At 32.5% G+C, this 26,300-nt stretch overlaps 1 protein-coding gene across 1 annotated transcript in view; it reads left to right on the forward strand.

The window, feature by feature from the left end:
* LOC129225074 (silk gland factor 3-like) overlaps positions 1–26,100 on the forward strand; it is a 61,556-nt gene extending 35,456 nt beyond the window's left edge. The window contains exon 2 of the mRNA XM_054859623.1: positions 25,425–26,100. The gene's annotated coding sequence lies outside the window, so the exon portion shown is untranslated. The remainder of the gene's footprint in view (positions 1–25,424) is intronic.
* Positions 26,101–26,300: the final 200 nt, after the last annotated feature.

Consider the following 26,300-nt stretch of genomic DNA (forward strand, 5'->3'; position numbering starts at 1 on the left):
CCTTCCACCGCTAAACTTATGATCATCAAAGGGTTAAAACCTCGCAAAGTTTTCGCAAACAAAAGAAGTGAATTAAAACTCAGCTCAATGTCGCCCACTTCAGATAATAATATCCGTTGCAGATGTCATTTTCGGCCTTCTGACAATCAATGCATGACTGCTGAAGTCAACCTCACTCGGGCTAAACCGGTTTGTGCCGTTCTCCGGTTTTTAAACCCTTTGGGTACACATTAAGCTAAGGAAATTTGTTGACGAATTGTCGTTCTGATGGAAAATCTGATCCTCTGATGGCAGAAAAACGAAACAGTATTTAAATGCGTATATGTTTGCTGGGCTTAGAATTACCGAAGTGTTTAACATTTACTTTGAATTTTGCAGGAAAGTTTATAGTAATTATCATTAAAACTAGAAAGTCGCCCGTCAAGGTATGACGGGTGAAAATTGCTTCTACTCTTTTACATTTGAACGAAGCAGTTGCCTGTTTGGTGATATTTTGATAATTGAAAGTGAAACCCCAACTCCAGTGGATGATCCCTAAACTCCAGGAGGTAGCGTTCATTGTTGACCAATTTTTCGTTTCTTCATTCCCCTGAAATGACACAGTCTTACCACTAAAACAATTAAGTTGCCAGATCGAGTTCAGCTTTGTCACAATAAAACCTTTCCCTGCGTGTTAAACATTACCAAAACATATTATCAAATTATCATGCAGTGGCGCGAATTTCATTGCTGAAACTCACGGATTACTCGATCATTGGCAATTATTTATATGAGGATACAGCCTGAAATCTGGTATTGAGTTAGTTGCCTTAATAGCGCAGCTAAAATCATAAGGCATAATTATTTGGTGGGAGAGCGGGCTTTTGGTCAAAGCAATTCTTACACGTAGAAATATCAAAACATTAGGATTGACAGCATGCTTTTAACCAAAGTTTCTGGGTGGTTCAATAACTGCACCCCCCTCCCTTTCTATGCCTTTGTCACTAGTTCGGCCAGAATTTTCTTCCTAGAGTGCATTCAGGAGCATATGTAGAAATTTATTTTGGGAGGGGCCCAAGCCAAATGTTGTGCGAAGTCTCCATTTTAAGTTTAAAATTATTCAATCTTTGTTTACAATGAGTTTTTTAAAAATTTATTTGCGAGAGGCCAGAACCTCTTTGGTTCCCTCTTTAAACACGCTTTTGAGAGGAGTCATAACCAGGGCTGCGGAGTCTGAGTCGGAATGGCATTGGGGTAAGGGAGTCGGAGTCGTAATTTTCTCTCCGAGTTCGCAAATTTGACAGGGCTGCGGATTGATGGACACATGACACATGTGGGTTGTTTGAATACTTTCTCATACGTCATCCCGTAATTTATTGAATTTAACATCGTTGGATATGTATAAAGGGATAGCGTATTTAATTCTAAATTTCCAACAGTCGGAGTCAGAGTCTGTCATTTTCCCTCCGACTCCGCAACTCTTGTCAAAACAAGTCAGGCTGTTCTCATGGGGAAAGGCGTCCTCAAATAGTTTTTAAATTTGTATTTATTTCTACAGTAGGTTTAGGTATACATTCTGGGGAGTTGCCCTCTAAAACCATCTCATTGCCTTAGGGTTAATTCCAATTAACTCATCCTCATATATATAATAGCCAATGATCGAGAAACGCTTCTGACGTCATCAACAACTTGCGCCACGGTATCAGAATTTGAAATCATGTTTTGGTAATGTTTAAAATACAGAGGAACACTTTATTGTGACAAGGCTGAACTGGATCCGGTAACGTAACTGTTTTACTGGTAAAACTATCATTTCAGGAGAATGAAGAAAGGAAAAAGGGATCAACTATGAACGCTATCTACTGGAGTTGTAGGGTTAGTCCACTGGAGTTAGGGTTAAAATTTCAATCATCAAAATATCATCAAACAAGCAATTACTTCGTTCAAACGTAGAAGCAATTTTTACCCATCATCTTGACGGGCGATTTTCTAGTACAGATAAACGACACTTTTCCAAGAATTCTAAATAAAATATATATATTTCTTGTTTTTCACAATATTTTCTAATATTTTACTGCTCATTTATTACAATTACACATTTTCTATTTTTTTAGTGTTATAAGCTTCTTTTTTATATACTCACTTTTATGAAATTGTTCCTCTATTGCTCGTATTTTTACTTTCTTCAATATCTAATATATGGAAGAAAGTAGTGAATTCGTGATAATGTTCGAACATCGACGGATTTGCACGTTTTGATGTGTGCTAAATCCATTTTGACCATTACAAAAAATACGGTTATGGATCGTTTTAAAAATATAGCTCAACTTTAATGTTTGTTTATTCCTGGCATTGAAAGTTCAAGAACTAACACCTCGTATTCCTCCATTTCTCCTATACGAACGGAAGTAGTTCATCGATGTTGGTGATGGGTGTATTGAGTTGCATTAATTCATTGTGATATCACTTAAGCGTAGAAATCATTAACTGCAGATTATCGAGGTAGTGTGCATGTGCTGATTCGCTATAAGGAGCCGAAAATTGTTTTATTTCTCAAATTACCTTATTTATGTGCAAATCCATTATTAATTATATCAAATACTTAGGCGCTCGTTGAAGTGAAAGCCAAGTCTTTGATAGAACAACCGCAGCATTTCTGAACGTTTGAAGATAGTAATTTATTCTTCGATGCCTAAAGAATCAAGTAAATACAATCAAACAATGAACGAACTAGATGATAGAATCAATAAGACACCGATTCCAAGAGCAATGGTGCACCCCTAATACCACGAAGAATACCAAGAGAAATAGCATATCTCCTCCCCTCTAAAAAAAAAGAAAGAAACATTCCAAAAGACAGCCTTCCAAACAATTTCAATGGCACAGATTGCGCCATGAGCCCCCCCCCCCCCCAGTCAATTTAAAACTATAATCAATTGTATTGTACAGTCGAGTCCCGACTTACACGAGGGATGCGCGCAAAGACTCCTCGCGTAAGTCGAAATTTCGCGTTGTAGAAAAATGTACGTATGCAATTTTTTTTAGAAACATACCAAATTCTTTTAGATACTGTTGAACACCCCTTAAACTGCTTTAAATCATTCCTCAAGTATACATTACAGTTTCTTACATAAAGAACTGAACTTTTACTGTTTAAAAAAAAAAATTAAAAAAAGCAGTTTTATTCACCGTAAAATACTTTAAGATGCACAAAATGAATGATCCATGGGAGGGTAAGACATAAAAAAAAATCAACACAGCACAGTATATAGTAATAATAAAATGCTGAACCGTGATAGTACTGTACAGTAGTTACAGAAATATGCATGAGTCGAAAAATAAATATGATGATGATTTATGCTCCTTGAGCAGATCGTTATTCTTTTTTAATACATTTTCAAATACGATTGCTTCGCCTTTTCTTTTATAACGTTTCCATTTATGGCAACAGCCTCTCTTTCTGAACTCTTTAATCCACAGTACAAAAGCAACTTCTTTTTTCATAATACTTATTTATTTTGGTTTCTGCAAGCTTCAATATTGAAACCAAGTTCTGAAATTTTAACGTTTTTTTTTCTTTTTTTTAATAGCATTCACGAAAACAATATTCAGTTGCCAATAACGAAGTCGATGCTTCCTTCCAAAAAATTCAAGTTGTTGACGAGGAATTCGCGTTAGCTCTAAAATTCGTTACTCGTGCAAAATTCGCGTTATAGCCCTTTTGCGTAGGTCGAATCGCGTTGTAGCGGGAGTCGACTGTATATCAAAACTATAATAACTGATAACTTTTATGACTTATCACATCAGTCAATCAAAAACTATCAGGTAAAGAATCAGACAGCTTAAAAAGTTGTTTTTTCAGTTGAATTTCAATGTTGCCTACTTTTCTTTTCTTTTCTTTTTTTTTTTTTTTTTTTGAGCCTTAAACCTTTCTTTCATTGAAATATGATTTTTTTAGCATTCCCTTGATTTTCACAAAAATAAAAACTATCAAACATTTTGCACAAGGGTTTTAAAAAATCAGTCACTTTTGGGTTGAGTTGTTTTCCCCGAAAAGTCTCACGTCTGAATGCGAGAATCGGACACCTCTGATAATCGGGAGACAATGGCGATTTCGGAGGTACTGGAGATGAAATCTTACCAACGGATAATTTTATCAGCATGCGTGTAATGCGTGGGCTGCACAGGACGTTTTACACGCTTCGACGAATCTTTAATAGGAAAGATCCTCTATGAGAGAAAATGAGAGATCTCTTTTTTACTTCCTTTATTTTTTTTTTCCGAAAGGGAAATGGATTCGCACGTGACACAAGAGAGTAAACCGGTCGTCTGCACTTGGCTTGGGGCTCCCTGTTTCTCGACTTTAATCAGATAATATCATGCAAAACAAAGGATTAAACTTCCGACTTTTTTTTCTCTTGAAAACTTCGGATGTTATTCCAGAGCTGTTTAGATATCACACAGTGCTCAGTTAATTTGCATGTTATTTTTAGCTCGTAAGCAATCCCTTCTCACTGTTCTATTCGCTGCTTGAAGTATTTTTATTTAAATGAGGTTTCACCGACTCAAGGAGAGAATAAACTTGCTCTCGAGAATTCGTTACGAGAAATGTGAAACTTTTTTTTTGTAGTTTTTTTCTTTTTTAAACTCGAGATTATAGCAACATTTCTTTAAAATAAAACGTTATTCATTCTTCATATAACTTTTACTGATTTCTTGAACTTCGCTCTTCGCTGTACTTTCATGGTTGGAGACGAGGAGTCAATCAAAAGCATACGAGTCTCACAACTGCAACCAGGGGAGGCCGCGATTAGAGATCACGGGAGGTCATTGTGGCCCCCTAAAATGTGCCTTAAAGTTCGGGGCGCTCCTGTCCGCAGCCAGAATTTACCTTCAGTATGCATATAAAATACTATACTAGAGCTGGGGCAAACCTAACCTGACTGCATTGTGAAAGCTGCTGAGATTTCAATCACAGTATTACGAGACTTCCAGGTTAGGTTTGCCCCAACGATAGTGTTGTCAAGATGACGAAAAGCAAAACTTTATGGGAGCAGGGGGAGTTTGACCCTTAAAACATATCTGCACCTGTAATGAGTCGAATCCGATGATGTGCTTTTGCGGCGAACATTTGTTGATAACTGTCCTCTTTTTTCACAAGTCAAAATTTAAAGAACGAAGCAAAAACCCTCATATAAATTTGTATATCTTTGAAACAAAAGCTTTTCTTTGTTTATTAAATGAAGAATTCCATGTTATTAAACGTCAGTAAAACTTGTGATTTGTCTCGTCGATTTAAGGATAGGTGATGTGCATTTGGTTTTTAACCTGTAACCGGTTTTTAACCGTTTTCGAAAGAGGACCGTGTGGTTGTTGCATTTTTCTTCCGTTATTCTCATTTCGTATTTTTAAACATACAACAAATTAGGCTAAACATTTTCCAAATAGCTCAAAAGGTCAGAACTACAACGCTTAAAGGGTAACATTATATTATGTTCCCTCTCATTTTTTTTTTCTAAATGATGGTTGGTCTTTCTTGTTCCACTTCCTGACTAAAATGAAACATGGATTTAGAAATACGTAACGTAAGCACGCTGGTTAGTAGCTACAATTATATACTATAGATTTCTTTCGCTTCCGAAAAATACTTCGGTAATGTATCAAAAGGATGTGAGAGAGATTTATTTGAAATTTATTCTCAAGACTAAACATTAAACTATTGATTTTATGTCCAAAAAAAAGAAAAGCATAATTTCAAAGGGGAGTTTGAATCTTGCTTGAATTTCGTTCTTTATAATCATATTTTATCCAATTCTGTAAAAGGTTCAGCACATCCTAATCCAATTCTGTAAAAGATTTAGCAAATCACAATGCATATTTGTTCGCTTTTTCCGTCATAGCACACAAAAGTAATGTTTGTGAGATCAGAGTAAAATGCTGGTCTTCTAAATATCGCTTATATCTTTTGTTAGTTACCTTGATCTAACTTTGAAGAAGTTCTCGTTTTTACATTTCATAAAGAAGATAATAAATTTTTTTACTTTTTCCTGAAAAATACATCTGAAAAGCAGAACAAGGATGTACTTGAATGTAACTATGAAGTTAAATTAGAGAAGATTTTAGAGTTGGTATACTTTGGTGACGAAATAAGATTGCTGCGAATCATATTTTGACACAAGAGGATTAAATATTACAAAAAACATAATAGAATAGGACTTAGAAATTATTACTAGCACCTTAGACTTAAATATAGACTAGAATTTATTGATTTACGCTCGCATGTTTAACATATTAAAAAGCATGTACCAGCTATCACCAACATGATACTGTAGATATTAAAACCACTGTACTTCTACCTATGGGATGTTTAAGAACAGGTGTGGCACCTGACACCCTAAGAGACCACCCGCACCTACCAATTGCTCGGTTTATCGGTTTTAAATGCTTAAATAAATCTGAGCAAGTGGGTCTCTGAGGAACTTGATTTAAATACACAAAAAAATACATTATTATCTATTATAATTTTGATTTGCTCTTCACAAAAATTTTATTAATTTAACATCAATATATGTAATAAAATAGACAAAACCAATGCATAAAAGTTTTGCAATGATACAATATAACATACACGACACTAGAGAGTTGTTGCTTTACAAAAGATAACGTGTTAAAGTGCAGAAAAAAAAAACTAAATTTAAGCGATATTAATGGAAAAAATGTGTATTTGTCAACGCCTTGAAACGTAAAGCCTTCAATAGCCAAGAGACTGAAAATCGAGTTAAGTCTGATGTGGGTATGATGTTGTGAAAAGGCGATTAATATGTTTTTATTGAGTGAAAGACTATGATTACGTCTGATATGCAAATGCGATGTTAGTGGACAGAAGAAAATGTAATGTTCTGGAGAACCTAATTCCCCGCAAGAGCAATTAGAAGAATCAGAAAGGTTAAATCTGTGAAGATATTGTGGGAATGGTCCATGGCCAGAAAAGAGAACAGGTGTGGCAAAGAGGATTTTACCAGAGTGGATTTTACTTAAAGTTAATTGCATATAAGTTTTCCCTTTATGTTTTTATGTGTAAACAGCGTAAGCATAGAGTACAGTATACGTTGTGTAAAAATTTTATAAAAATTATAAATTTTAATATAAATTGTCATTGAAACAAATTATTCTTATGATTTGTTACAACTTTTTCCTTCATACTTTATGTTTAGAGTTCTACGAAAAACATACCATTCTATTAGGTAAGAAATCAGGCTATTGAGTTAAAATTACAGAACGCTGCTCTGATTCTAGGAGTTGAGTTGCAAGCAGTACTGTCTCGCAGACGATTTGACAATTACTGGAAAATATTCGTGCTTCTATTTGTTTTACTTGATAAAAAGCCATTCGCATTTCAAATAAATTTTGAGAGAGGCCCTGTCGTCTCTGGCTAAAATGATGGCTAAAAGAAACTAAGACTGGTCCACAGGATCAGTGGCGTAGCTAGACCCGACTTTCGGGGGGGGTTACTTCTTTTATATATATATATATATATATATATATATATATATATATATATATATATATATATATATATATATATATATATATATATATATATATATATATATATACATACATACATATATATATATATTATCGCTTGGAATTTTTTCCTTTTCTTCTTTTTTTTTCTTTCTCATCTCTCTTCTTTTTCTCTTTTTTTTTTGAGACTAACGTTTCGGGGGGGGTTTTGTCCCCAAAACCCCCCCCTTAGCTACGCCCCTGCACAGGATATGAACTGTCCAATGAGACATCTGCTTGTCTGCGCAAAATTGAAATGTTTTCCCGTTTTTACTTATTTCTTAAATAACCTCCAGGTGGCGTGTCCAAGCTCTAGAGTTGCGAGAAATAAAGAATGTAGTTCGATTCTTTGGATGCGAGCATTAAAATGAAGACTTAATGAAAGTAATTTTTGCCAGTTATTTAAGGCTGCTTAGAATTTCTTTGAACTGTTTCTAATGCGTTTTTGTCTAGCAGGGCTAGACAGTCTCCATAAATCCGAATGTCTCCAAAAACCATTGTGGGTCGCAAAGGACCTCATCCTTTGTAAATCCCAAAACAAACCAGAATGTGAGCAGGTGAGGCCTCATCAGCAGAATACCAGTGGAAAGCGGCATTCCGGAAAGGTCTTATGACCGTCGCAAAATTAAGTTTTTTTTTAAATAGAAATCACTATTGAATTAAATTTTTTTTATACATTCTATCAATCTGATCGAACATTTCTGGTTATGCTTAGCAGTTTGACTTGAGAAAGACCCCTACCTTTTCAGTCTAAGTTCTTCCCGCAAAGCAGTGTTGACTCGAACCCCATTTCCGCACGAGTACACCGATAGCAAAGCAGTATCGACGAATCTTTCGGAACACACAATTGGACTAATTTCCAGTGTCCACCACCATTTATTACGATTCCGGGCGCATGCACGGACAGATAACGATCGGAGAAGATACCGACAATGGACTCGAAATCGCCGATTTCTCAGATGGTATCATTCAGACGCCATTGAGCGCCCTAAGTCCCTTAACTCTGTGTAAATATGTCATCATCCTTGTAGCTTGGCTGTCTGAGCTGCATGAGTTATGGCAGAAATTATAGTTGCTTCCTCGGAGTTAACGTCGCTGAATATTTATCTTTGTTTCGAGATTTGTTCTGTTTGAAATGAAATACTTGTTACGGTTTTGAATCCGTCATGTTTATTAAAGGCAACGATGCGTGCGTGATGGATGTGGACTTTTTTCGCTGAAAAGTGACGGGGAGGTGTTTTGCGACACGTTTGGGTAACGAAAAAAGGTTGATGACAAAAGAATTCGAAAATAGAAATGAGGAGCGTTGTAATTAGTTCATAACACTTTTATACAACACTTACAACATACTTTATGCACAAAATGATTTCAATAATCATTATCACTAAATTAGGGATCAATATCTAGGTGCGCCCCGTACTTAAATTTTTGTCAAGGCAGAAATTCTCAATTTGTCGAATGGAATTCCAAACTTCTCCGAATGACGATAATTTTCCCAAATAAAACTCTAAATTTTGCCAAAAGAGGATAATTTTGTCGAATCGTCTGACTAAATTAATCGAATGAGGAAATTTTTGGAAGGTCACAGTGACTTCCCATCGGAGCACCCCTGCTTTTATACAAGATTTACAACAGACTTTATGTACAAAATGGTTTCAATAATGTAATTATCACAAAATTAGCGTCCAATATCCTTTGTTGAAGCTAAAACCCTAATGCTCATGTTTGGAGGTTTACTAAAAGCATACAGTTATGTTTGGAAAGAGATCAATCTATTGACTTGAAATAATAAAACGCTAATATGATTCCTGGAGTTCAGATGTAAGCAATACTGTCCCGCAGACGATCCTTTAAATACTGGAAAATATTCGTGCTGTTGATTCGTTTTATTAAATAATAATAAAGCTGAAAGTCTCTCTGTCCGGAGGATGTCTGGATGTAATAACACCTTAATCACTTTAACCCTATAACTTTAAACTATGTCAAGCTTTGATTATAGGGATTTAATTTTCATATTTACATACCTATTAAACTAGCAAAATATTAAAAAAATAAATTTAATTTTATTAAAATCTTTGGTAATCCTGGTCAGAACAAAAACTAAACGTGAAATGTAGAGCAAAATAACTTCTTTGCGGAGCGGCGGAGTTTCGCTATTTTTGCGGAGCAACTCTGCAAAATGCGAACCAGTTGGCAACCCTGACTTAAATCAACGTGAATTGAACTGTTATATATTTGAGTTGCATTCTTTGGGGGGGGGGGGATGTATTATTAATGTGTTTACATGCTGTGATAAAAATGAAATGGCTTAAGAAAATACCATACGTTGAGGAAATAACTTAAATCAGTGACACAGCGAGAGTGAGTTGTGCGATCCTTGGGTCCCCCGGAATCCTTGGTATGGCTAATACTGACATGATATGGTATTTTATATTGATGTGAGAACTGCTATGAGCAATCCTGCCATCTTCCAGAAGGTTATTTGGGGGTGGGAGGGGGGGGGAGGCTGAAATAAAGTCCAGTTAATGGAATACCAATAGCAACTCTCACGTTTAATGAGCTCGCTTACGACGTTATTGAGAACAAGCCATTTTTTTAGCTAAAATTTTACTTTAATTGCTTCAAAATGAAGATCTTACCAGGACGCTTTGTTTTTTGATAATTTGGATAAATGAGACGATACCTCATTCGACTGTATTATTGGTCCAAGCGTAAGATTTGCGTGGAAGACTTTTTTGAAATTTAATCGGTAAAAAAGCACCGAATCTGTAATCTTTTTTACAAAATTTACAGAGAAAAAGATTAGGATTTCAACTCAAATCGAGGTATTTTAGAGTTTTAAAATGAGGTTTATATTTTTGCACTTTTTATTTCATTATAATCACTGTGCGAAACTAGGACAACGTTGTCCCGAAAGATGGCTGTTGCCCTCATTTACGAGACCTTTCGCCACCCACACGTAAAAGGACAAACTTTCCATTTCCTGTATCCTACTTCTTAAAACTACGAGTAAAACAACGTAGCAGAAACTTAAAAAGAACAAAATGTGTATCAGTAATTTATAATTTAATTATTATTCATCGGCTGACTGTTAGTTAGCAATTTCTTGAATTTCTGATACGCAGATTTTTCAAATCTGTTTTGAAAGCCGTTAAATCTTTGCAAAAATCCCGCCAATTGCTTTACAAAGGATTAGGGGAATGTGGGGTAAAGTGAATAAGCTGGGCATAATTTAATTGTAAACTATGTTCACAGTTTGCAGCGCCACCTATTCAGCAATATTTTAACTATAAATGTTCTTAAACATTAGTTGATTTCAGTCAAAAATAAATAGCTCAAAAAATCATGGTAAACAATAATGCAAATCATTTTCCTAACTTGATACACATATAGTAATGTTTTGTGTTTTATCAAAAATAACTTTTGTTGTCACTGAATGATAAAAAATTTTAAATCAACATTTCAATTATTAATTGAAATCTACTTATATAAAGTGCAAATACTTATTTTGTTAATATGAGGCACTAGTCGACCCGTGCGGAACTCCGCACTGTGCTTCGAATCGTTTCATGACGTATTTCGCTCTTTAAGAATTTCAAAGGATGAACAATATGAAGAAGAACCGAAAAAAAAAAGTAAACGCAGAAGAGAAGGCATGTAATTTAAAGACATCAGTAACAAAACCTCGTTAAATACAACGTTGTGATAATTTGATCATCGCTCACCTTTTGGTCGTACATATTTTTAATTCAAACATAAATATCATTAAAAGTGTTCCTGAGTAGTGACTCGTGAAAAAGCAATAATTGTGCATGTAAAAAAACAGGTTGTGGCAAATACAGTCCTGCCCATGTGAGCATCTGACGGGAAAAAAAGAAACATTAAAGAGATATTTATTGGCACGGATTCGAATTGGCGCCATTCTGATTAACAGCCCGACACCCCAACAAACCTAGCAATTGCGCCTTCCTTTTCGAAAGCTATTCATTGAAGGAATGCGTAGTAAAAAACAGCAAAAAAGCTTTTTGCCCAAAAAAAAAGAAAAAAATTACGATCATGCTTCTATGTTTTGTCATTAACCAGCATGATACGATTTAAAATTATTCGAAAAGCATGGAATTTGATTCAAGAATGACGAAGATCTCACGTAGCGATTGAAACGAACATTCTACAGAAGTAATAAATTAGATTGAAAATAAGTGTTTTTATCTTTGAATATTGAACTATTTCACATAGAAGGTTGCTTTATGAGTTACGGCTTAAATGCCCGCAGATGTTTCTCTTTTAATCGAACACTTAAAATTCAAAACCAAAACCAATTGAACTGAGTCCGTTTTTTAAGTAATTTTTCGAACGTAGACAAAATGTATTTTTTTTTCAGCAGAAAGCAGAGGAGTAGAAAATGATTTCTTGCTAATGAAGTTGATAATAATTTTAATGCTTTATATCGTATTCGTGCGAATAAAAAATTAAAGGTTTACTGGGTGAAATTCGTAGTTTTAATTTGGCGAAGTATTTTTTCATTTGTACAAAAGGTCGAACACTGCTATTAGAAACATCTACATTTCAGCATACAATGAAAATGTTTTTCTGCACAAAAAGGATTTTCTTTAGGTAAATCTAATTCTTTTTATGCTTACATTATGCTGAGTGATCTGGATGTAGTCAAAGCTTAAAAAAAGGAAGAACACTCTTCGATTAACAGTCAACTTATCCGAATGAAAACTGTAGCCTGCATAAAGGAGTCGAAACACCAAGTAGCATTCCCACTGCATTTATTTTATTACGTTTGTATGTTATGAGTACATGTAATGCGTAATACTAATATAAATTTGATTTTCTTTCGGACAGCCCAAACTTGCCCGAAGTTCAGATAGTTTATAGCCGAACGCTCTACCGAAAAAAACTTATCAATTTAACCGAACAACTAAGTCCAGTGCTTTTAAACTTTATTAAAATATGAACACACAGAAAAGCTTTTTTTTTTTTTTTTGCCGAAAGCGACGTAAAAAAAGGAAAACTGCATTAGAACTTTACTTTTAAAAATGCATAAGAACTACAGGCAGCATCAAGGTTTTGAAACAGCAAGGGGCGTTTTCGAAAACTTAATTTTTCGACCGTAAGTCTATTTTTCTTCATTAGCCAGCCTGATAAGTTTTAAAATGAGAAGGGAATAATATATAAGGTAAGATATTGAAGAAAAAATTTTTCATTCTAGAAAATTTTTACAATTTGGGTGCTTGAACCGTTATGACTTAGATGGCAGCACGTGTTCATCATTTAACAGCACGGTTAAAATACAAACTAAATTGAACTATGCTCTTTTTTAAGCGTAGTTTTTCAAATGTAGTAAAAATGTGATAAGCTTTTTGTTTTTTTGCAAAAAGAAGAAAAAATATATACTTTACCCTTCAAATTGAGGTAGTAATTTTTTTATTTGTACAAAGAGTCAAAAACTCATTAGAAGAATATATATTTCAATTTACGATTTATTATTTTTTTCTGAACAAAAAACAATTCTATTGTAGTCTGAAATCTTAAACCTGTTACTTATATTTTCGCTTACATTATGCTTTAATTTTCGTGCCAGAGCCAAAGCTTAAAAAGAATTTAAAAAAAACGTACAATTCCGCAGTAATTTAGCACAAAGTCACTTCAAGTTTTCATATCAGCAAGGAGTGTTTCCTTCTCATTTATTCTATTCCTTCATAGTTGTTATTCACTTAATTAAGTGTTCATGTAATGCGCGATATTTCTCTAATTTTTTGTTGCAGATTGTCCGGACGTGGGCCCGAACGCGCATTCTCCTGGTTACGAAGAGAACGCTCTGCTAGACCGACAGAGCTGAATAGCTGATCAAGCTATTCAGCTCTGTCGGTCATAGCGCAAATTAAAGTTATAAGTTTAGCCGAAAACCTCATTCTGGTTCTTTAAAACAGGTTTTTCGGCTGAAAAAAGCAATTTTTAGACCGTGGGTCTATTTTTCGTCAGTAGCCAGCACCATAAGCTTTAAAATAAGGCGTAAGTCAAAGCAATCGATCAAGAATTGAGGAAAATTTGGCGTAGAAACCAAAAACAGGCTACAGAAATAATATATAAGGATGTTTTGGTTTTAAATGTTTAATACAAGTTGTTAAGTGCAGTGGGGCAAAATGAAAGAATTCATTTTGTTTACTTTTTCATACATTTACTTATTCATTTACGTATCTATATCGCTTAACCCATCAACATTCATTCCATTTATTAATTCACTTATTTATTCATTCATTCACTTGTTCTCTTATTCGTTCACACCATTTTATTCACTCATTTATTTTCCTCATCTATTGATTTGTACTCGCATATTTCAAAAGCATTTTTAAAAATGAACTAGAAAATATGAAACCAGAAAAATATTTTTATTTATTTTTTTTTATTTTAAGGTACAAATTTAATGCCAAAAATGAAAAATAATATCTCAATGCTAGTTTTATTTTAAACACAGTGTTTCTTCTTTATGAGCTGTAATTTTCAAAAGAAATACGAAGAATTTTTATAGAGAAAGTATCATGGTTGGGTTTTGGATAAGACATGTGGTTTTTACCGTTCAAAACTGTAAAAAAGTATGCTTAAGCTTTAATTCAATTATTTTTTATTAACTGCAATATTATTGATGCATAAATATAATATTGATCGGAGTAATTAATAATTGATTATATTTTTTCTCTGATATATAAATTTAAAAAAAAAAGTCTAAGTAAAAAAAAAATTAATTTTCCAATAACTATCACGTAAAAACTTCACGACAGTTGGTAGCGTTATGAAAATAAATTCTCAAAACTAAAGCAACAAATTTCTAATTAAGAAGAATGCTGTGAAGTATGAAGTGTAATATTTATAAAGAAAGAAATTTGAATTTTTTAATCGTTTCTGCATGATAATGTTTTACGTGATGATTTAAAACAAAACAAAACGAAAGAATAGTAATAATTAAAATTTTAGTTTGAAAAATAATAAGTTGATTTTGATATGCACTTATATTTTACAACTAGCGCAAACTTTGTTTTGCATTTGGGCCACTTCACGGTATTTCAAACAAATGTAAAGTCTGTAAGAGGGCACTTTTTTTGCCATAACTATTTAATTTACTGCTTGATTTGCAAGTTATTTTAATTTGAGTTTGTGTGTTGGTAGGATAAACTAAAAATAAATTATGTGCTAATCAAACAGTAAATTTAAAAGTTATGGCAAAAAAGATCATGTTGCGGACTCTACATATTTGTCCAAAATACCGTGAAATAACCCATTTATATTCTTAATGCAATGTATTCTGTACCTGCAATGTGAAAACAAAAAATATGCTTTTTAGAACTTTTACTTGATACTTTTTAGAAAAAAATGAGCACTTTCCTAGAATAAATTCTTGGTGAATAGTAAGAAAAGAAGCATTAAATTAGGGGAGAAAAAAAAAACATCTTTTGAAAGTTCCTGAAGTGGGCTGGTTTTGGTGCTAAACGTTTCATTTTTAGATGAATTGTCAGGAAAGTAACAAAAACTGAAAATCGTAAGAAAAAATAACTTTATCTGCAAAAATAATTTTTCATAGAAAAGACAGTGGCTAACTCTATCATTCATCATGAAAACCTCTCTCATTTGAACTATTACAATGAAAAATACTTCAAAGAATGTACTTACAAGAATGTTTCGAAACATTGTGTTGCAATGAAGGTAGTGCGAAATTATTGTGCAAGAAACAGTTTTGGGATAAATTGCATAACTTTATATCTCACATTTACCGGATGTTTTTTAGTTTTACAAATCTAGGTAAATATTTTTAATAGAACTAAAATTATGATAATAATAGTAGTAATTACGATTCTTAACGTGAATATTGCCAAATTATATTTTATTAATAGTATTAATTAATTATATTAATAATACTATGTATATATTATTTATTATATATAATAAATAATAATTATATATATTATATATAATAAATAATTTATTATATATAATATTTGTTTAATGTTTTTTAATTTTCCAAATCTAGGTAAATATTTTTAATAGAACTAAAATTATGATAATAATATTAGTAGTAATTACGATTCTTTTCATGAATATTGCCAAATTATTTTTCATTAATAGTATTAATTAATTATATTAATAAGTAAGTAGTCTAAACAAAAGAAAAACGCAACCTATTTTTTACGCTCCTCGCTCTCCGAAAAAAAAAACAGACAATCCATGCATTAGAAAACGCATTTTGGAATTTTTAACAGTTAAATAAGTGTTACGTTTAGTAATTATCTATGTTTAAAAAAAAAATTCAAATTGATGTGCATGGAAACTCATTTGGATCTCTGAATCAATTTTTAAACAAAACGCATTGCTGTAAGTTTTAGTTTAATTTAAAGGCGCAAAATAAATATGCTTAAGTATACTTTCATAATCGAAAGTTGTTTTATCCCGAACATTGTTTTTCCTAACGAGTAAATTGCTTAATATTTTGATTTTAATTTCTTATAATCGTGTAACTTTCAATTTTTCTTGCATTTATATGCCGTAGTTTAAATTTTACTAATAATCAAAAGCTGTTTTTAATATTGTAATCTTATTTTTTTACGAAAAGTCAAGTATCATTGCACCGACATTCTGGAATAAAACAAAAATAAGTTCGTCCAAAAGTAGTCAATTGAGTGAATGAGGAAAAAAGAAAAAACAAATTGAAAAATAACCTTTTAATATAAGTTCTATTATAAATAGTGACAGACATTGTTCTTCCTTTGTGTACTGTAATTTTCAAAATAAATTTCCTATTTGTTCATTTTGGAAAATGTAGTATTGTCCAACCACGGATTGCATGGAATTTTCATACGTTTAGATAAGACGAATCTATGTGAATAAGGGGAAAAGTAAAAATTTGATGCGCGTATTCCGCTCATTTGAATGAGACTCTTCTTCTGCAAAAGCTGACATCGGTAAAAAATAATAGATTCGTCCATTTCCGGCTGTAAAACGGATGTTTGTCTTTCCATGCAATCCGTGGTCAGACAGTACATATAAAATTATTTCATTTTGCCTCACATAAAACCTGCACCACGTAAAAATAAAAATGCTTTGAAAAATATTTTACGTTTAAATAGAATTAATTACTAACTCTTTTCTTTTCCTATTTGTTTACTATTACTATTTTTTCTTCTTTTTTGACTTAATTTTAATGAATTTGGGCATACAGATAAATTATAAAGTGTAGTAACCTAAGTGCCTTTGAAATATTTGTTACAAAATATGCCTTATAACAATATTAGCGTATTTTAATGTGCAAACTGAAGTGCTGAAATTTTATTTACATTTTAAATATAAGTTTTTTTTTTTTCAGTTTAAAAAGCTCAAAATTTGATACGTTAGATTTAGGGCAAATGAATGATAGCTGGAAAGGAAAAAACGAAAGAAAGAAAGAAAGGGGGGGGGGGGGTCGTATTCTGAATAAAAGTTTTATGACGCTGAAATAGGTTCTTTTAAATCAGAACTGCGAAAATAATTTTTTTAGGAACAGCAGAGAAAATAATTAATAAGTATTTATTCTTATTAGTAATTACTAGCGATGCACCATGCAGCGAATGTCATATTTTGCCGAATAGTTGGTTAAAATTATAACTGAATATTCGGTCCAATCCCAAATATCTTATTGAAGTATTTAAATTGCAATAATTATTTCATTTTATGCCAATTTAAAATAGAAAATATTCATCTATTTTGTATTCTAACGAAAATTCTACACAAATTGATAATTAAATTATTTTCTTTCCTGAAACTTTATGCATGATTTGACAACTGATTAATCATGTTAACATGTTATAAAATTAAGAATTTAAATCGTCTAATAATCCTGCACCATGATTTGCCGTTGTTATACTTTAATTACAATGGTTATTGTAATTTCATAGTTTTTAAGCAATATTTAACATTTGAGAATGTTGTAAAACTTCAAAAGTTAAAACACTTGTAAAATTAAAATCAATGTGTTTTTTTTTTTTTTTGTATAATAATAATCACCAATTTAATAATTTGTGAAATGATAATTTATTTTTAGCTGGTATAGTTTTTAAGGAATTAGCATTTAATTGGTTTTACCAGGGGTGCCCACCGAGGAGGGGTCATTTAAATTGTTATGGGGGAAGGGTGTTTTGAGGGATATTTTTCACTTTTTTGCGGGGGGGGGGGGGTCTTCGCGATATTTAGGGGGTGCGCGTTTGCACTAAAGGGAGGGGCACTCCCGATTTTACCTATTTATGAACGCTTAATATTATAAGTTTTTTTTTTTTCGGATTCCTTTTTCATATTTAAATAAGTTTGTAATAGCAAGGCATAAGATTTAAGAAAATTTGAAATGCCACCAAACTTAAATTTAACATCTGAGTGCATTGTCCTGCATTAAAATTACTTTTAATGTGATAATATTAGTTATACTATGGTACTATACAACTACTATCATTCATTGTCTAAAAAAATATGTGTTTTAGTATTTAGATTTGTTTACCATTCGATGGTCAAAAATTAAAGTATTCAGCCGAACCGAATATTCGGTTAGTTTTCCGAATAAGTAGTTTAGCGAATACCAGCCAAAAATTAGATGCATCTCTAGAATTGTACTTATTTATATTTTTATTAAAATTTTTGAATGATAAATGCTGCTTGAAAGATATTCATTCCTATGCTGATTTCAGACAAATGGTTGATTTTTCGTGGTGTAATTCCAAAAACATATCTTTATTCCAAATGAACTAGAAACAGCTCAAACTTCAAGAGTAAAATGTATGGATGCTCACTTAAAAGTTACCCCTTTTTATGTTACTTAGTAATTTTTCGCTGAAATATGTCATCAGATCTTCCAAATAATAAATTAATTTTATTTCTTTAACGTAAATTATATATTTACATTTTAAAACTGAAACATTGTATTGACTTTTTTTTTTTTTGTTTTTGAATTCATTTTATAATCGAGAATAATTGTTTATTTGCCAGCTGTTTGTTTTGTCCTTTATTTCTTTTTCTAAAAGATAATTAAATTTTCAAAGCATTAGGATTTCAGCGCTTTGTATTTAACGACAAAGAAATGAGTTGAGTTTAATTTATAAATGTTTATGATAATTGAAAACGGTTACAGCAATTTAAAATTTTTAGTTTCTTAAAACTTTGTTTTGTGCATGATGCATGTGGTGAAAATAAAATGCAGGAAACATTCAAATATGAAGTCATAGAATCGTGAAGCAACTGACCGCCGAAGGTGGCTATTGATAAATAAACCCCCCGGCACAAATATTGTACAATAAACAAGGAATAATAAATTTTCAAAATAAATATGTTTCTGGGTTTCTCTTGAGGAGTCTTTGATATTTGCACCTTTGATTTGTGCAAAATTCACACTTTGTAGAATTTATTCAAACTTAGAATTTTTAAAATATTAAAATTACTTGATTTTACCTAGTTAAATATTAACGCAAAATATGCATTGTGCTTGCAAAAGCTTCGTTTAAATTATTAAATTTCGACGCGTAACTGATTGAAAACAAAATTCTGTATTATAGCTGTTTTTCCAGCAAAATTCTCGACCGACCCAAACACACAATATTCCACAATTTCAGTCGATTTCAATGTCAAATTCTTAAAAGCTAACTTAACATTGACCTTCAAAGCGCATAATAATAAAAATCTAAATAATCATATATCTCTTTAATGAAGAGCAAGGTATTTTTTAAAAAAGATATTTAAAAAAACGGGGAAAAAAACCGAGATATATATTTTAAGTAGCAATTGACTGAAAAGAACGTCTACTTAATGTCTAGAACTTCCATAAAAATGGCTTAAAATGAATAACACAAAACAAAAAATGTTTTAAATTTATCACGAAAGGCATTAAAAAATCCCTCAGAGAGAAGAGGAAAAAAATAATAAAATGCAAAAACAAAATGTGCCTTATACGTACGCATATACTTATATGAGAGGAGAAGAAAAAAAAAAAAAACAAATAAAACCTAAATTGGGGTCAGCGGAGAGCGCTGCTCATGCATATTCATGAGGGCCTTTTAAATGAGTCATTTCAAGGCGCACAGACGTAAATCGCCGCCGCCGCTTTTGATCCGCGGATTGCAAAGTAGCAGACGTACACAAACATTCGTGGATTTTTTAGACGGACCTAACGAGACGGCTAAGTGGTTAGAGGTTATTTTGACTTTCTTTTTTTTTTTGCAGTGAATGTTCTTTATTTTGATTTCCCACTTTCTTCATTAGGATTATTCTTTAATCTCTTTGTTGATAGAGTTTGTTCGTAGATGGATTTTTTTTTTTTTTTCCAATTTCTGTTTTGAGAATCAGTGATATTTCTTTTGATATTCAGTCGACTCTCGCTACAACGCGATTCGAATTAAAGGAAAGGGCTGCAACACGAGTTTTTCACGAGTAACGGGTTGTTGAGCTAACGCGAGTTCCTTGTTCGCCACACTGAAATATTTGGAAAGGAATCGTGGTACTGATTGTCAGCTTCGTTATTTACTACTAAATATTAGTGTCGTGAATGTACTTTCATCCTTTTAGCATCCCTGACTGCGCAAATTCCCTTACCGCATACTAGTATAAACATTGCATTGTTAGTGTATACAGTGGTGTCCCCATAGGGTACACTCCATATACATCATATACTGTCAAATTTTTTAAGACGTATAGCGTATACCCTCAAGCTTTAAAAATTTTCATACTGTGACATATGATCGTATACACATATTGTGCGTAGTGAATTACTGAGTGTGTATAAATAACCACTCCACATTTTTTTTCATTTATTTTTCGAAGTTTTAAATATGAAATGTGATGAAATAGTGTTGTTGTGCAGCGCTTTATTATTACTGCATTCTTTATGTACCGTACGGTTTTATTTTATGTCTTTCTCTCCCATTGATTATTAATTTTGTGAATCGTAACAGTATTTTATGATGAATAATGCAGATAAAAAAATGCAGTAAAAATTTATGTGAGAAACGGTAGAACTGGTCTAAAACAGTTTGAGGGGTGTTTAAAAATATCGACAATAATTAGAAATGTTGATAAAAAGTTCGTATACGTACCATTTCTACGACGCGAAATTTCGACTTACGCGAGGCGTCTTCGAACCCATCCCTCGCGTAAGTCGAGACTTTAAAAAACTTTAAAATTTTAATTTTTACGAATGCTAAAGTTACTTAAAGCAATACATGATATATTTATATGAAAATTATTTTGAAAAGTTTTGCATCAAATACTTCTGAAATTTACATTTTCTTATAACGAGGCAAAATTTGACATTTTGAAATTCTAAAGTACATTGTATGTGATAGTATGAAAAAAAAACCTGAGCCAAAGTTGGCCTGGTGATCTATATAATGTACTCAAGTATCAAGTGAAAGTCATAGATCAACTTATCAGGGACGCACTATAAATGTATTTTCATAAAATGAAAGTGAGGGGGAAAGAAAAAAACTTTGAAGGGAAAAATATAGAAAGGGTAAATGTGTTCGAAATAATCTTCGATGCCGCGATTCTTACGGAAAATAACGATCCTTAAACCGACCCCAGCCTACCCCCCTGCTCTTTCCCGTCCTCAATAAACAAAAATCGGTATCTTCCCGAACGAAGGTCGTCAACCCCCCGGTTGCCCCTTCCGATAAATTCCCTTCTCACGATTGTTTCTGTCGTCTCTGTTATGGGGTGTGACGATAGCGTTATCGATAGCTCGTCTGATCCTTTAATTGTGATGAATCGATAGTCGGCGGAAGAGGAAAATTAATCGATCCGTAATGACGCGTGGTTGGCCTTGATTAATGGCTGCTGAGTGGTGTTGCCTGGACGAACAGTTTGCTATCTGTTTCGTAGGTTTTTTTTTTTTAAATTAATATTGCTGCGTTCTCTTAAATCCCCGAGGGGCATAGTTTACCCCGGCAACTAGTTCATTATTACACTAATCAATGTCTCACGGCAATTTCTTTCGGAGTTATTTTTCAGTGTAATTTCTTAGTAGATAAGGCTAATTAATTTCAGTTCGAAAGTGATTTTTTTTTTCTCATATTTGAATCTGTTAGGAAATACGCTATGAAAGTAGCGTTATTTTTGCGCAACGTTTGTTGAAGTATGCTTCATAAAAAATGATCAAGATTTGCTGTCGGCACGTGGCGAGTAAAGAAGAAGAGTGGAAACTAAACATTTTAGAATCATACACCACTCTCGTCAACCCCACATTTGTTTTCCCCTCAATTTTGCTTATGCTATTATTTAGGTTATATAATTAATCTTTTTAAGCTGATGATTTTTATGTTTTAGTAGTAATTTAAAAGCGAATTCGTTGTCTAGTTTTTTATATTTTTTTAAATTAATTTATTATTATTATTATTATTATTATTCACAAACAAAATAGGGACTAAAAAGAAAAAGTGACGATTTATAAATTTGCTTCTACTCGCCATTGGCGACAAAAAATATTTCTTAATCTCGATCTTTACGTTTTAAAAATTTTGCTTGTGTAGAAGTAATGTTACTTTTGAAGTGGGTTATCGATAGAACTACTAAAGAATAAAATAGAAATTTGATGCAGTATAAAAATAGGGTAAGAGTGTAAATAGGGTTCACACATTGGCGCTTGGCGACTTTTTAACTTTCTACCTTGGCGAAAACAGAAAAATGTCGTTTGCATCGCCGTCATGTTTGCTGCTCATGCTTCAATTTTCGTTTGTTGAAATTTTGAATGTTTTTTAATGACTTAATGTATGTATTTTACGGGTTGTGTTGTTTTAATCGCTCGTTTTGTTTATTTGGCGGATTATTTTACATTTTAATAGTTTTTAATGGCTTACTTTGCTGATTTAACCCGAGTATTTTACATTTTAATGGTTTCTAATGGTTTACTTTATTGATTTAGCTTGGGTATTTTACATTTTAATGAAGATTTTTAATATTGTTTGACGACTTGTTTTACTTTTAAAAGTTCCTTAAAAGAAGGAATAATTTGTGATATCGCCAAATATGTAGTTTGTATGTAACTTTAACTAAACATACTGGCAAACAATAAGGTTACCGAAGAGGTAAACAAACTTTTTCTGGAGTATCCTTCGAAAGTTATTGTTTTGGCTTGTGTATCTTCATTTTGTGAAAACACTTGAATCACCCGTTTCAGTATAGCAATAACCTAAAATATTTCTATCGCATGTTTTTTCTTTTTCGTTTCTTTTTCTCTCTTTTCTTTGTACTGCTTAATTCATCGTGGTCTGGTCTTCCCCTCCATTTGAAACTCTATTTCATTCCTAATTTTTATTAGTACTGATTTAAAAATATTTTTCATCGAATTATTGCATTTTAATTTGCTACTTTAACAATAATAAAAACTCCGCTACAATTTTGTAAGTTAGTTTCTCACAATAACACTATTCTCATGAAATTCTCTTCATTCGAAGAAAAATGCTGATTAGAAGAGGCATCAACGTAACATGAATTTAACTCATATCATTAACGATTAAGAGTAAGAAGTAAAAAAAAAAAATTCATCAGTTGGGCAATACTTTTGAACAAGCATGATAACAATTAGCAAAATGAATAAGTACTGGATCGTTATTTCGAATTTTTCGAGAAGGGGTCAAAGTGTGTACTAATTTTATCGGAAAACAACAAAAAACACGCCCACTTATATAAAAAAACACTAATTTTTCAGAGCCAGGGGAGTCAATTGCCCCATTCTAATCCCCTAAATGACGGGCCCGAATAAATTTCTAGTTTCTGTTTTAAAAGAGAGAGGAGGGGGGGGGGGGAGATCGATATTCTAGTATGGGGTCGAATCAATACAAAAGTTGGGAATGGGAAATATTTCTGTTTTGTTGGAAACAAAAACATAGTGAATAGTTGTTGTACCATTAAGTTTACTTTACAGGTGACTAAGTCGTAGAAACCGTAGTGATTTTTTGTTACGATGAATTTAAACGATACATCAACACGCACGAATTTGTATCACACAGCAAGTGGATATTCAGTGCATTGACGTGCGGTGCTTCTGTGTTTATCGTAGAATGGCCCTAAATGCACTTTTCTTTTTTGATATTTTGTGAGTTTTAGTGTATAATATGAACTGAAAATAATATTAAGTTGAATGCCACGTTAAGCTGAATCAAAACTTTATAATACAAGAAGTGGTACATTTTATTTACATGTATTGCTCTACAAATGTTTTAAAAAGTGTACAATAACAATCTAAGTATGTGAATAAATGTATGGGAATTTGAAAAATCCATAATTTGCGTTGGATCTTTTACCAAATTTCGTGAGACCAACTGGGTCGTTTCCAAAAGTTTGAAGGTAGAGTAGAACCTGTAAAGGTGACTACCCTTGTAAGTTGACCACCTGTCTAAGTTGACCGCTGTTTTCAAGCACAGAATTAGACCTTATCATATAAATCAACCTCTGTAAGTTGACCACCTGTTTAAGTTGACCGCTAGCATTTTTAAAATAATTTGACAAAGTTTAATATTTTTTAAAACTTATTTTAATTGGTGAGTAGATTCAATTTTCTTTTTTTACACTTCCGCGCCTGACGTCACTGGTGATGAAATACCATTACCTCAGAGAGCAATACTTAGTTCGCTGCTTAATTCTCATGTACTGGCAACGCGGTTGACAGCAAGCGTAAACATTCACCACGCCGTATTTCAGAATTCGGACTTCAAAAGAAAAAAATTAAGTAACTGTTGGGATTTGACGTTAGGAAACACCCCCATTCAGAATTCGTGTAGGAGAAAGGGGGTGGGGGAGTTAAAACTCAAAATAAGTCCGAAGTGCCCAAAATTTAAAAATTTAGAGTTATAAAATTTTCCTTTTCTTTTCAAACGAATTTTAAAAATATTTTTGAATTGTTTTACTTATTTTTGTTTTTAACTATATATTTTGCAAAAAAAAAAAAAAACACTTTAGATATTTATGAACATATTATTTTGAAAGCCTTATTTTTTTTTCTTTTCTGGTTAACATCTTTTATTTAAATCAGTTAGTAATAGTAAGCTTAGTGTACGTGTCAGAAGGTTTAAGAAAAGATGAAAAGTTATGAAATTTTAATTTAACGCAGGAGGGTTTTCTCTCACACCAAATTCATTTTTAATGCAACAATATTACTAAGCAACAATTTGAATTTACTTCGTACTATGGTACTATACTATAACTTTCAATCATTGTGTAAAAAAAAATGCTTTTTTCAAACAATTGTCAAATATTGTTTAGTATTCGATTACAGAATACTGAAATATTCGGCCGAATCAAATATTCGGTTCGTCTACCGAATTGGCAGTATACCGAATATCAACCGAATGTTCGGTGCATACTTAATTTTCCGATTCGGTGCAATCTAGCTAAAAGGGTACACTGAGTTGAAATCTAAATGGTGGGGAGACAAGGGCGCCCATATAAGGGGGGGGGGCTCAAGCTCCCCCCCCTTTTGAAATTAGAACTTCCTCGCTTTTAGTACTTTTTTCTTTGCAAAAATCTAAAAACATTTCTTCTCCAGCCATTAATGAATAAGTAATTAAAAATGTCAAATTGTAATGACTATAATCTGTCCTGAAATCAGTTTCTACGGGGAAAATAAATAGCTAAACCACGGGGAAAATATTTGAGCCCCCCCCCCCCCCCTTGCAACTTTGCATATGGGCGCCCCATGTGGGGAGATGTTTTTTCTTTCCGCTTTTTTAATAGAATTAAAATTTTTAATAGTCTGAGAGAAATATGGAATTAATTTAGTTAACATAGAGAATTTCTCTTCATGCAATCTTAAATTACTTTTGTATGTTATTTTGTTCATATTCTGATGACTCAAAATTTCTTTTTTCTTTTTGCAGAGCAGAAAAACAAAGTTCCTTTTTCTACTGGCCAAGAACACTGCCAGAGCGTCTATGAAAATAAGTACAGAACATGTCAGTCAACAAACGATATGTGTATTTTTTTCTAATCATAATTATTTAAAATTGCCTTCAACGTTCATTGAAAACTCCGAGAATAGCGTGGTTTGTTGTTTTGTTATGATTTTTCTTTTCCATGAAGAGTTATGATTTGCCCTTCAGATCTCAAAATACTTTTCTCCATTTTGTAACGTTTATTATTTTACTCAGGATTCTCTTGAATACCACCATCGAGTTCTTATGAATTCCATGTAGCCAGTTTCAGTCCCGTTGTTTCATTCCATTTGTAATACATTATTTTTGCACTTTTGGATAAGTACAAAGTGATAATGTTCCTTTGAACATTAATAATTAATCGTATCAATGTTGAATTCGATGGTGTCCTTCCTGTTCATATATACTCTTCCATTTATTTTTCTCTTTATCGGTTTTAACTTTGTATGTATATTTTACAGATTTCAATAATGAAATACAGGGTTAGCATAAAAGAATATCCTGGTTTTAAAAATTTATGTTTCATAAAGTATTATGCATAGCACTATAAGTGATACAAAAAATAAAGATAAACTGTGGAAGTTTTTTTTTTTTCACTCACAAATGTTCGATGTGTGTGCCCTTCGTAACGTTATGCTACACATATGCGATCTTATAGATCAGCGGTTCCCAACCTTTTCCCCCTTGCGAACCCCTTCCAAACCCCGAAAGAAGTTGGCGAACCCCTTGGGTACTAAGTAATAAGTAACAAGCAAAAAAAAAAAAAAAAAAAAATTGCGCGGGCACACAACTACACATAGACAATAAAATTTGTGAGATTTA

This window comes from Uloborus diversus, chromosome 6 (assembly GCF_026930045.1).
Source record: "Uloborus diversus isolate 005 chromosome 6, Udiv.v.3.1, whole genome shotgun sequence".
Lineage (NCBI taxonomy): Eukaryota > Metazoa > Arthropoda > Arachnida > Araneae > Uloboridae > Uloborus > Uloborus diversus.